This window comes from Castor canadensis, chromosome 5 (assembly GCF_047511655.1).
Source record: "Castor canadensis chromosome 5, mCasCan1.hap1v2, whole genome shotgun sequence".
Classification (NCBI taxonomy): domain Eukaryota; kingdom Metazoa; phylum Chordata; class Mammalia; order Rodentia; family Castoridae; genus Castor; species Castor canadensis.
The window spans coordinates 65,453,139-65,466,177 of record NC_133390.1 but is presented as its reverse complement, the minus strand read 5'-3'; positions in this window follow the sequence as shown (position 1 = coordinate 65,466,177).

Below are 13,039 nucleotides of genomic sequence, written 5' to 3'. Positions count from 1 at the left end.
TCACTGAAGAATTTGTTACGAAGTGGAATATGAACACCTCTCCTCCTCTTTGCTTATTCTTACTGATAATGAGTGTTTTGGAGAACATGTATAAGCATGTTGGAACGGTTTGTAACCTCAGATCACAACTATATAGGAATCATAATTATAAAAAATCCTTTCCTCCTAGAAGAAGATATTTAGCATTTTATGTTTTCTTAAGTCCAGAAAGGCAGTGATACCAGTACTATCTTGATTTTTTCCTTTATGCCAAACATTGATTGTCAGAATAAAAAATGTCAGTACTCCATTGGTATATGAGAAAGGAGAAATGATTTCAAAAGTCAGTAACAATCAGGTTGGAAAGGTTAGAATTTTCAGAGCAATGACCTTTTCTAAGCCAATTCCACTAATGCTATGCTAAGCTTAAACAGGCAAATTGAATGCATGAAACTATGTAGAAGCATAACCCAGAAGAAAAAACAAAGTAGAGAGTTAAATACATATTAAGTAAACTGAACAGTGTGAACAGTATTTTAAAAAATATTGAGAATCTCCATTGACTATAATAAAGCCATGATTCTGTGGAACTTGCTATGTGGGTGCTAGATTCGCTATCATTAGGGAATCACTTTAAAGATTATCATAAACAAATTTGGATAAGTAAATATTAACATTCCTATTTGAATTCATCTTCATACAACTTTAGAAGATCAACATTCATAAATAGTTACCACTCTGTATATATTATTTTCCCAATGGTGAATTTAAGCAGAGGTCAAGGCAGCTTCTTTAAATCAATCTTAGATTTTTGAAATTCCAGAAATAAATAGTATCATAATAATTATAATCTTGGTATATATATGTCTCCATAATGAGGCTTTACATAGATTAAGAATCTGTTACAACTCTCTAAAAAGTGAAGAGGTTATTGGAGAAAAGACTAGCACCAAGGACAGAATATTGCAGAAATTACTGTCTTACTTAAATAGGTATCTCCAAAGACATACTTGAAAAGATAGAGTGCTCACCCACCTTGAAAGACAGAATGAAATAAACTACGTGTGTTGGATCGGTATTCTTATTTACATATAGTAGAATGTAATCTGTGTTTTAAGCATAAAATAACTTACTACAAGAGAGAGGTAGCTCAGAATTATTGGGAAACCTGAAAAAAGGAATCCAGGCTGGACACCAAGAACAACTTCTAAAACTGCACCACAGGACTAGGCTGCCAAGAGAACTGCTGTCTTTGCCATGAGCTACAGCTAGAAAACTGCTGAGTCAGGAAGTCACCCCCAATCAGGAAGCTGTTTTCACAGCTGCTAACTCCAGAGCTAGCCACTTTGTGCTTTTGTCAGGAATGAATGATGTCAGGAAGCTGCCACTAGAATTACTGGCTCCAAAGTTATGCTTTCTTTTCCTGAATTCATACCAAAAATATGGATACCCTATATTTTACCCTTTCAATGCTTAGTTCCCAATCAAACTCTTATAAGGGTTCATGTCATTACTAATACAAGTAATAAGAGAAGTAGTTAAAATGGAACCCAAGGAACACAGTCTTTTTAAAAAAATCTTTTCAGCTTTTATTTGCCAGGAAGATATAGTGGTAGATGTTCAGCAAACTATTCACTGCCTTTACTGTACATCTTTAGGACAGGTCTTTAGTACGTTTATCCCTATTCCATTGTTCAGACTTCCCAGTAAGCTCTATCAGAGAATTGCCAGGCAGAGCCTCAAAGAACAATATGAAGCAAAAGTATTCCAGGAACTGAATGCTCAAGAAAATTGTTCTTGAAGATACCTGCTCAAAATTCAAAAGTAGAGTACATGTTTGTTCTGTTGTCTATGAGACTTAAAAACTATTGTCCTATGTTCAATTTATTCAGCCTCAGCCACAGATTCTCATGAACATACTTGTAAAAAAAAAAGGAAAACAAGTGTTGTTTAGTGTTATATGTAACCAAGTACATCTTTTCTCAAATAAATTCAGTTAACCAATATTTCTTGAACCACCATTAGCTGTCAGATATTGGGAAACTCTAGAGAGAAAGATATTGTGCTGTCAGTGAAGGAAGTCACAACCTCAAAAGAAGTAGAAAGAGTATGAAGAATATTCTCTTCTAAATTCTGGTAAATCCTGATAAATATCCTCCAGTGCTCAACCTCATACTAAGGAGAGCCTCTGCATCCGTAGATACAGTGACCATTTTCATTATCACTGGTCTCTACCTATTATTTAAGAGATTACAACCTCAAGCATGGCTCCAACCTGGGAGAATAATATAGATTACATTAATTTTTTAAATACTTAGTAGAATGCATGTCCTACTTATAGCCATTAAAAGATCCATGCTAGTGAATCAATGAATGTGACTCAATGACAGAGCACTTACTTAATATATTTGAGGTTCTGGGTTTGATCCCAAGCAGCGTGCACACACACACACACACACACACACATACTGGGTAGGTGACTCAATGATAAAACATGATAAATGGGTGTGTCCATATTGGTCCTTTCCTTTTCTATGGTGTTTAAGGCAATACTGATTTGAATTCAGTTATTTTCAGTGAGTTTTTGAAATATATTCCTACACACATGTTAAACTGTCATTGTTTTCATTTAATATTTGAGAATTTTAATGCTCTTAATCATACCTGTCATAATGACTATGTTTAATTCATTGTTTTCCATGAATTAGCATTTTAATGTTTTATGCATAGTACTTGTTCAGTAAAAATATGTCTCAATAATTTTTTTGAGATGGTCTTGCTATGTAGCCCACATTGGTCTGGAATTTGCAGTATATTCTGGGCTGCCTCAGCCTCCTCAGTGCTGGGATTATAGATGTAAGTAAAAACTTTAAAACAATTATTTTTTGCAACCCAGTGTGATACAGCAATTGGTTTTGACTTTAGTACAGTTGGCTGGTAGGATCAGGAGTGACAGCTGCCCTTATGATCTTTAATTGAATTAGTATAATGACTTTCTTGGCAATCAGTACCTATGTGTGCCCTCATATATCTTCTTTCCTGTGACTGTCCATGACTGAAATGCTCCATTTCCTTCCTGGCCCACAGGCATTCCTGTCTCAATATCCAACTGACTGTATCATGACCATAATTATTATCTTTTTTACTCAGCTAATTGTGTTTGCAGTCTTTTCTTCCTTGTTCTGTGAAAAGTCCCTTAGATGGTGTTTAACAAGAGTACATGTAACAAGAAACAAATTGTTTCTGGGGAGTGCTATTTACTTTTTTTATTTTCTGCTTTGTTAGTTACACAGAGGTTTCATTAGCAAGGAACAAATGAGTTGTAAAGACAACTAATCCTACACACACACACAATAGACAGAGAACACAACTAAGCCATCTTCTCTTGAGGAAAAATAAAAGAATGAGAGATGACTTTGGGCTAATGGAGCTTATTGTTGTATCACTATTTGAATAAATTATGTTCTAAATAATTGGTGATCCAGTCACATAAAGAGTTCTGTATTTTCAACTATGAAGAAATGAAGCTAAACTTGCAGTATGTCACAAATTTGATGAGATTAATAAAGACTATAGTCTTTATTAGCTCAGTAATCCCACACATTCCCATCAGAGGAATATCTTATAGTTGGAATAGCAGACAGTTACAAACAAGGCATGGATTATGAGAATTAATGTCTATAAAAAGTCCAAGACAAAGGCAGAAAACAATGAGAATTATGGATGCAATGATTACAGCTCTTGAGAAAAATGATTTATTTTCTATTCAATGTTGAAATACATATGGGTGACTCAGTGCTGAGCTGAGTTCCTAGAGAACATTAAAGTAGAAATTCAGTACCCCAAACATCTCAGCTAAAGAGGAAGAACAATACAGTAACACAGAATTGAAGAAGAACACACAGAATTTCTAATTTTTCTAATATTAGATGGTGTGGAGAAGTCCTTGTTTAATAGGTACCATTCTAGTCAGCAGATATAAGATTTTGAGTTAACCTGGAAATAATTCTCCCAAATTTTTGAAGGGTGTATCCTAGGAAGTATAGAGAGAAGCAACTTAAAATCTTAAAATAATTTTTATTAAGAAATTCAATGAGTTGATATACACAGAGAAAGATGTAATCGAACCAAAAGTATTGACTCCTTGCTACAATAATTCTTAAAACAAGTTACAGTGAAAAAACGTGGTTCACTATATGGAAAAATATATTGAAAATTAAAATACTCTTCAATAAGGAAATACATTTTCTTATGAAGTGATGAGTTCCTCATTACTATAAGGACAAGAGAAAGGCCAAATCATTGATAAAAATCAGTTTGTTGATTTATTCAGGCATGCATTTGTTTAGTAAGTATTTATTGAGATCCTAATTTGTGTCAGGGAATCTTGAGCTAGAAATATCAAAAATATATTTCACTTAAAAATTTTATAAAACTTCTGAGTTTAGGACAAAAATTGAAAATGCAGGAGTTAATCAATAATAGCTGAGACAATTCTGAATGTATGTGTTTTAAATACCTGAATTATGTACCCTTTTACAACTCAGAGGATTTCCAGTGAATCCTCTTATTGGGTTAAAACTATCCAGTGCTCCCAGCCTTCTCACTTGTGTCTTCCTTTTTATTTCTGTCATATTGTTCAGTAGTTACTTTTCTAGACAAATTGAGTCAGGAACATTGCTTTGGTGCTCTTGTTTGCATGAGAAGTTGTCAGGCTTGATCTGACCTGCCTCTCCATCAGGAGTATAAAGGTGACGGATAGTCAATTTCAGGGATTCATGATCCATTTTACCACAACGCTTCACCTTGCAGCTAAGTAATACAGCTGTGATAAAAATCAGCCATAATCACTGCATCTTACTCAGTCCTGCCTCAGCCATAAATACTAGCTTCATAACAAAAAAAAAAAAGCAAATGGAACAAGAAGGGAAATAGAAGAAAGACAAAGGCAAGTATGAAGGTTTATTCATGGTGACTAATGGAAGAATATGTTTATGGTTTTTACCCTATTCATTTTTCTATAAAGAGAACAGAAACATATATCACACAATCAAAGTTTGCTTGCAATTGATTGATGAAAACCAATTATAAACATCAACAGAAGGAATGAATATGATCAAAGCACATTGTATGAATGTATGTAATGTCATGATGAAATCCCTTACTATGTATAATTTCTTACATGCCAATAAAATTATAAACATTTTATTAAGAACTTATCTGCATTTAAAACTATTTTTTCAACTATTCCTATGGTGCAGATGGTTAAATTCCAGGCATGAAGATCTTACAAACTAACATACACATATACATATGCACACTCACACATCAAATCTTTCATTGTGGAAGTACATACATATGATGACCTAAATATAAAATATAGAGAGGATGGAATAGAGTAATAAAGAAGTCTTGGAGCCAAAATTTATTATTTCACTTGTTAATTGTTGAGTCACACATAGTCGTAGGCATAAAAGGAGAAGCAGTGATGGGAGCAGAGGAAAAGGAAGTAAGCCCTGAATTGCATTTGTGAGAAGGGAACCAGACAACAAATAAGATAAAAAATAAAACCATATAGTATTTCAGAATGACAAAAATTAAGGGAAAAAACATAAAGAAGGTAAGGACATAGAAATAATTGGGCCTGGGTAATTCTTAGATACCCTGATTGATAATTTAGACACCTCTGTAAAAGAATGACAATTGAGTAAAAGCCTTGAAATAAGGGAATAAGCCATCAGCAGTTCTCAAGCAAAATGCCGTGGACTAAGGTAGGAGTTTTCCTGATGCTTATGCAGAGCCACAAGGAAGCTGGTGCCACCATTTCAGCCTGAGCAAGGAGGAGATCAGAAAAAAGAGGAAGTCATGGTGTGACTGGGAAGCATCCCAATATCCCTTTTTAAGGACTTTGTTCTCATGAAATGGTAAACTATTGGAGCCTTTGAGCAGGTGGCAAGGTCAGACCTAAATGTTTAAACTCTGGTAAGAGAAGAACAAGACAAGAGAGATGCAAGAAGTCCAGGTAGGAGGCTATTGCAGATGAAAACCCAGACCAGGATGGTAGCAATGGTGGTGGTGTGAAGAGATCAGACTGTGGAAATCTTTTACAATAGATAAACAGGATCTCGTGGTCAAGTGAGTGTGAAGTATGGGAGAAAGAGAAGTCAATAAAGATAGCTAGATATTTGACCTCAGCAACAAGGATGGATTTGCCATCAACTTAATGGGGAGAAATGTGTGAGTGAAGAGAAGGTTTAAAGCAAACAAGCAGCTCAATCTTAGACATTTAATATTTGAAATGCCTATCAGATTGCCAGATGGCTACAAAATAAGGAATGAAGTATGTAAGATTGAATTCTGGGTAGGGGGCAGGGGGAAATCTAAGCTGAAGATTCAAATTTAGGAGTTATCAGCATATTAAAGACACGAAACTAAATGTTATTACCAGGTAAATAGAGACGTTTTCTCACAACTGAGCCGTAGATGTTCCAACTTTTAGAGATTCTCTTATGGAATTTGTAACTCACCATTTTTATATCAAAACTCTGCAAGTCGCTAGCCCTCCTATTTCTAATTTTTTTCTTTCCAGTAAGCATATATAGAGAGAAAAAAGTTTGGAGTGGTTCAAATAACTTAGATTGGTAAAATGGGTCACAGCAACAATCCAAAGGCAAGAAGTCCCTGTTACTTGCTGACTGTTTTTAGATGTCAGGCATTGCTTTCTTAACTGTCCCAATTCTGCAGGTGCAGAATTATCTCCAAAATTATTGTTATCCGCATTCCACAGATATGGAAACAGAGGCTTTGAGAGTTGAAGATCACAGACACACAAGGTTTATTTTATCTGATTCCAAAGCAAGGCCCCTTAAGCTGTTGTAACTATGCTGTGGTGATATGCATTTGCATGAGCTCTAACAATATTGTCATCAATAGGAAATATTTTGTGTCTTCCTACACTTACCCCTTTAAAACTATGAAATGACTTCACATCAAGCCTGTATGCTGTGGGTTGTTACATACGAAGGGGAAAGAGGTTTTAACTAGGTAGAACTGGATTTGAATCTACTACCTTGTGATTATGAGGAATTTACTTAGCACTTCTCAATTTTGAATTTCTCATCTGCAAAATAGTAATAATATCCTTAACTAAATGATATTTAACCTCATGATGGTGTGCGGATTAAATACAGACACTATCTCAGGCCTTGCTTTGGAATCAGATAAACCTTGTGTGTCTGTGATCTTCAGCTTTCAAATAGGGGAGACACACACATTTCACTGTTGCTATTGTTATCATCCTCATCGTTATTATCTGAGCACCATGCTGCCTCCTGCCTCTTCACCACTTTCTCCAAATACTGTGCTCTACCCTGACTGTACTTTGTCTTGCCATCTAAACCTGGGTTTCCCCTTCCTTTGCCTTCTAGAAATCTGTCCTTCCACTCTCACCCTACAAGCAGTTTGCACATCTCAGTCCTGATGCAACTCACACTTTCTTTTCCATTATACCCTATATTATGGTGTCCTTCATGTTCCAAAGAAGTGTAAATGTGTTATAAATCTCTGTTACAAAACCATGAGGCAGATTGACTTGACTGTTGAATACATTACTGAGAGTACTGACTTCCTTACCCTCATTTTCTTCCAATGTTGAATATTTGCTGCATTTATATTATATGTTGGGTACTCAAAAGCATAACACACATACACACACACACACACACACACACACACACACACCCCTGAAACCACCTCTGCCCTCTTAAGTCTCACATCACTGAAGTATGCCTTCCTGCCCATTATACATATATAACCAACAAAATTGTTTCATAAAAATCTGAACTATTGAATAATTAATTTCAAAGAAATTTATTTTACTTTATAACTATTATTCATCTCAAGTTCATTTTGAATTATTTACATTAGACAAATTATGTATGAAATTAATGAAAGTGCTGCTGGGATTATGAAATTAGACTTCCCATGTTACAATACTCCCACATTGCTTCCTTATTTTAGCATTCCCTAGACTGCTAGATTGCAGCCACTTTTCTGTTCTTTGTTAAATTCAAGAGTTAACAATCAACTCCCACAGGGTTCTCTCTACTCCAGCCACTTCTACTTTCTTACAGTCTATACATACTTTCCTACAATCTGTTTGTTTTGAACTGTATCATTGCCCTCTGCCATCTTCCACTCCAGTTCTCTCAGGTTCTCATTGCTGTTCCAGTCTGTTTTATTTGGATTTTCTGTGTGGATTTCTATTCTTTCCCAGTGCAATTTCCCCACCGGGCTATGCATTCTACTGTTCTTCCTTGCAGCTCCTTCAGCCTTCAGTGTTGGAACCACAGAGACATAATGTACTTTAAGAACTTTTGTAAAGTGTAACAGGTTAACTAAATATTATTTTATATTTTACTTTTTAATCTTGGAGAAGAACAACATGATAGCCAGGAAACAGGGGGTAAAGATTAATAGGTACATCTTTGGGAGAGAAAAATAAAAGTTTTAAAAAACTTTTAACTTTTACAAAATTATTACCGGATTTAACAACAAGATAGGGAAAATGCAAATCTCCATATCAATTGTTGCAAAGGTGAATAAAATGTCCATGTTGATTGACATAAATTCAGGAAGGTTTCACAATTTTCACAATGTTTGTGTATCAACTAAAAATATTAAAAAGATAGCTGCTGGAACTGAAGTTGTCTACTAAAGAAAATTGATATTAAAAAAAAGAATGAATCCAAGACATTCAATAAAATTTCAAGTTCTAAATTACTCTTGACACAGGAGAACTTGGGACTAATTGTAAGTCTATTTTGTGAATTTGGTGTGCTTCCATAGCTAGCAAAGGCAGATGGTGGGCACTTTGGAAAAGGGGCCACTATCCAAACAGAAGTGCCTCTGTGCAGATCTTGGTTCCAAAAACCAAAATGCACACAATTGAGCTGGTGAGATTTTTTTTTAACATCATATTTTATTTTTTCTTTATCTTTTTATTTTATTGTTTTTACATTTACTTACATGTGTATATTCCTAAATTAAACAGAATCGTTTAAAAAACAAACTTTTTTTAATTTGGAAAGAACATTCTTTTAGTAAATGCCCAAGACTTAGCTCTGCTTTATTGGTAGACATACACCCAAATTCATGGGATTGGTTGCCATAGTCTCTAGGAAAAAACTGCTTTTGAGGTGAATTTGAACTGAACCTCATTGATTCTTCACGGGATCTGTTCTAAATATTAGAAAAAGGAATGCAGTGCTCTTCTAGATATTATCATGTCTCCAGCATGAACTTAATTCAGATTTAATACAATTACTCTGTGTTGATTAAATCTCAAACTGTTATTAAAAAACTGAATTATTGAGGTTTACCATTTATATAACAAGTTTGGCCTTCTACATTGAGCCATAAACCTTAATCATTATGTTGGCAATAATCGCTTTGTGCTTATTTAACGTAAATAATTACTTCAGCGACTGAAACAGATGATGCAGCACTCCACTGTGTCTCTGTCCCCACAACTGGTAGGACACCATTGCTATTTCTAAGTGAATTACTCAAGTCTTAACCATGGGAGTATTTTCTCTGTGCTCATCTAGTAAATGCTAAATAAGATAGTGTTCTGCTTCTTGCTTCAAGTCTTTCTCTGCCACAACTTAATGTTACTAGGCTATGCATTTCAACACTGTCACCCAACTCCTAAGGAATTATCAGCACCAGTGGACCTTTCAATGTTAAAAAAAAAAAAATGTCAAGGTTTGAAAGCTAGCTCTTTTCCTTGTTTTCTTGGCTATAAATTATCTCCACTATTCCACATGTTTTCATTAGCAATTAAAAATGGTAAGCTTCATATCTGTATATTTTTCCTGTTCTTTACATTTGTTCATTTTTTAATGAATAATGAATGCACATTTAATTAACAAAGACTTGTGTGGGGACTTTTAAGAAATTATGCTTAGTCTTAACAATGGCAAGTGCGGGAAAAATTGAGAATAATGTCATCTTGGTCTCATGGAATTACCATTTGGCAGAGAAGGTCATAAAATCAATATTGTAAGCTGGAAGGGAACAATGCCTAATTTTGCTCATCTTATCCAGGATCATTTGTTGTAATTATAATTCTAACTTTTAAGAATTTTTTTCTTCATTTTTATTTGCAGTATCAATTGTGCAATGTGGTGGTTTCATTGTGATTTTTACATACATATTTATATTTTAATCATATTCACCACCTATATTACTCTTTCTCACCACTCTCCTCCTACTCCTTTTTAAAAACTTTTTTGCAATGTTTTTAAATGAGTTTCATTATCACTTTTTCAAACATGCATACAATAGACTTCTACCATATTCTCTCTCCCTCTCCCTTTTTTTCTCCCTCCTACTTCCTGTTTGTTTCTTCCCTCCAATAGCCCCTGAATATTTTCCTGTTCATTATTTTCTTAAGATCTAGCTTCCACATATAACAGAAAACATGAACCTGTCTTATTGTGCTTAACATAATGACCTACTTTCGTCCATTTTTATTTTTTTGCAAGTGACATAATTTCTTTCTTCCTTTTAGCTGAATAGTAATCCATATTGTATATATACCACATTTTCTTCATCCATTGATGGTCACCTAGGCTGATCCTATGATTGGCTATTGTGAATAGTACAATGATAAACATGAGTACGCAGGCTTCTCTATTGTATTGCTGACTTGCATTCTTTCTGGTATTTTCCCAAGAATGAAATGACAAGGTCATATGGTAGTTCTAACTATATTTTTTATATAAATAAAAAGAATGTTTTGTATATGGCCCTCAATGGTTCTAAGGTCACATTTTGCACAGAACTCAAGTCCTTTTTCTTGTCTCCTTCTTGTCACGTTCAAAATAGATGGTCTTCTTTAGAAATGCAGTGGAGTTCATGATACTTAGAGTTTTTCTTGTTGGTACTGTCATGTGTCAGCATAGAATGAGCCAGAGTGTAAACTCTGCCTCTATTAATCGATTTTTACATGGCTTTTGAAAGGCTGTTCAGATCTGTTGAACCCCATATTCTCATTTGTATCTATATTTATATCTATATGTATATGTTTACATCTATCTATCTATAGCAAGAGAGACTTTGTAGAGTCAATGGAAAGATTTGAGACAATGCACATAAGCCAACAAGCACAGTGACTGGCACATTGTTCTCACTCAGCAAATGACAGCTTTTTCATCCTTTATTGATGATGAATTTACTGTACAGGCGAGCTGTATAGGGAGAAAATGATGCTTGTACACAAACAATGTCAGGGTATGCATTTGCTGCCCATTTGTCTTAGAATATTGCATGAGAAATTATCAAAGAATTTGGAACACATACTGCCACATTACCATTGTGGACATACTGCAGGCATTTTTAATCAATCACAGTGAGCCCAGACAAAGTCTCAGAATGTTTCTGAAAACAGTGTTCCTTGCAACTACTGCTAATCAACTGCTATTGACATGAAAGATGAATCCTACCTGTCATCTAATAGCCAAACAGAAAAGTGAGGCACTATGCTTAAGAAGCTAGAAAGGACAAGGCCTCTGGGTCAGAGGCCTAGGCAACTGTGATGCAGGGATCTGCTTACAGCTTAAAGTAACAGACACTTGGACAGCCTGGAGTCCAGCATAAGAGAATGTGATTATAGTGAGCAGAAGTCTCACAAACTTACCAGTATGTGTTTTTCCATCCTGGGTATTGTGCCAATGCCAGCCATAGCCAGCTCACTTCGAAAGTCAGTGATAAAGCTGGGAATTTGTCACTGACTTACCTCTGTTTGGCAATCTATCTCACAGCAAAAAATAAAAATAATAAATTGATTAATTTCTTCAAAGGCTATGTTCGGATGGACTTGACATTGATTTAAAGTCTGGGTTTGGGCTGATTCATCATCTCTGATTTCCAGACTCTAACATCCCATAACTTGGGTTTGTGCCCTGGGCATGGCTATCTCTCAGAGTTGGACAGAGTTAATATGAGATAATCTTCTCATGGGGGGACTGAAGAGATTTATAGCACCTTTTTAGATTTGATAAAGTTACACTCTTTTCTCTAAAGAGAAGTCTTCTTGTCTTAACTATGAACTCACACACAATGAATTATAAGCCCAAACACATAGCTGTTAAAAAGATGCTGCAAGAGATCAAAGGAGCAATGTTTCACAAAAGAATGGAAAGCCCTGCTGCTGTGGTAACCTCTAAGCCTCTGGGACCCAATCTAATATCCATTTCCTTATAGTTGATCAGATTGTAGGAGTTAAGTTTTATGAGAATCAAAGCAAACTATACCTCAGTGACTGCTCCAAAGCCCAGCATGGCAACATTTGGCAGACTGGATGGCACATTGTCCTTAAGTCTTGCAATGGGATCAGCTGGTAGACTAGATGTGTCTGAGGACTCCAATTTGGGTGACAACAATAACTGAAGGGGCTTGGTATGATTGAGCCAGTCGTATTTCCAAGTCTTTGTGGCATAAATTGGCATGATGAGTCCTTAAGCTTGTAGCCACTGTAAAATAAGGATTCTGACAGTTCTACCCAGTGCATGTTGAGTTGTTTTATTTGGGATGAAATGATAAATATACAATAGATTTAGTTTCTATGTGAGTTGAGAGTGGTAAGTATAACTCATTAATCTTAGTATGGTATGACTTCTATAGATGTCTGGAATTTTAAAGCTAAATGATTTTTACTGCCTCTTGTTTTTGTTGATGTCCAACTTAGGCCAATTTGAGGGGATAATGAATGTCACAAAGATGTTAGAAAACTTTTTCTTCCTTTGTTTTATGAATAAGTACTATCTATAATATGACTTTAGTATAAACACAATAGCAGAGTCAGGGTAACAACAAATAAGTTTGGTTCAAAAGAGTACAGTCAAAATTGCAGAATCCTTCTTATGATTGAGATTGAGGAAAAAGAAAGACTTAGCTTAGGAAAAAGTCATGTCACTAAAGATAGACTTTAAAATTGTTGAAATTGTGCCAAAGAAGAAAGCTATTAGACCTCCTTTAGATAGGAGAGCTAGTATCT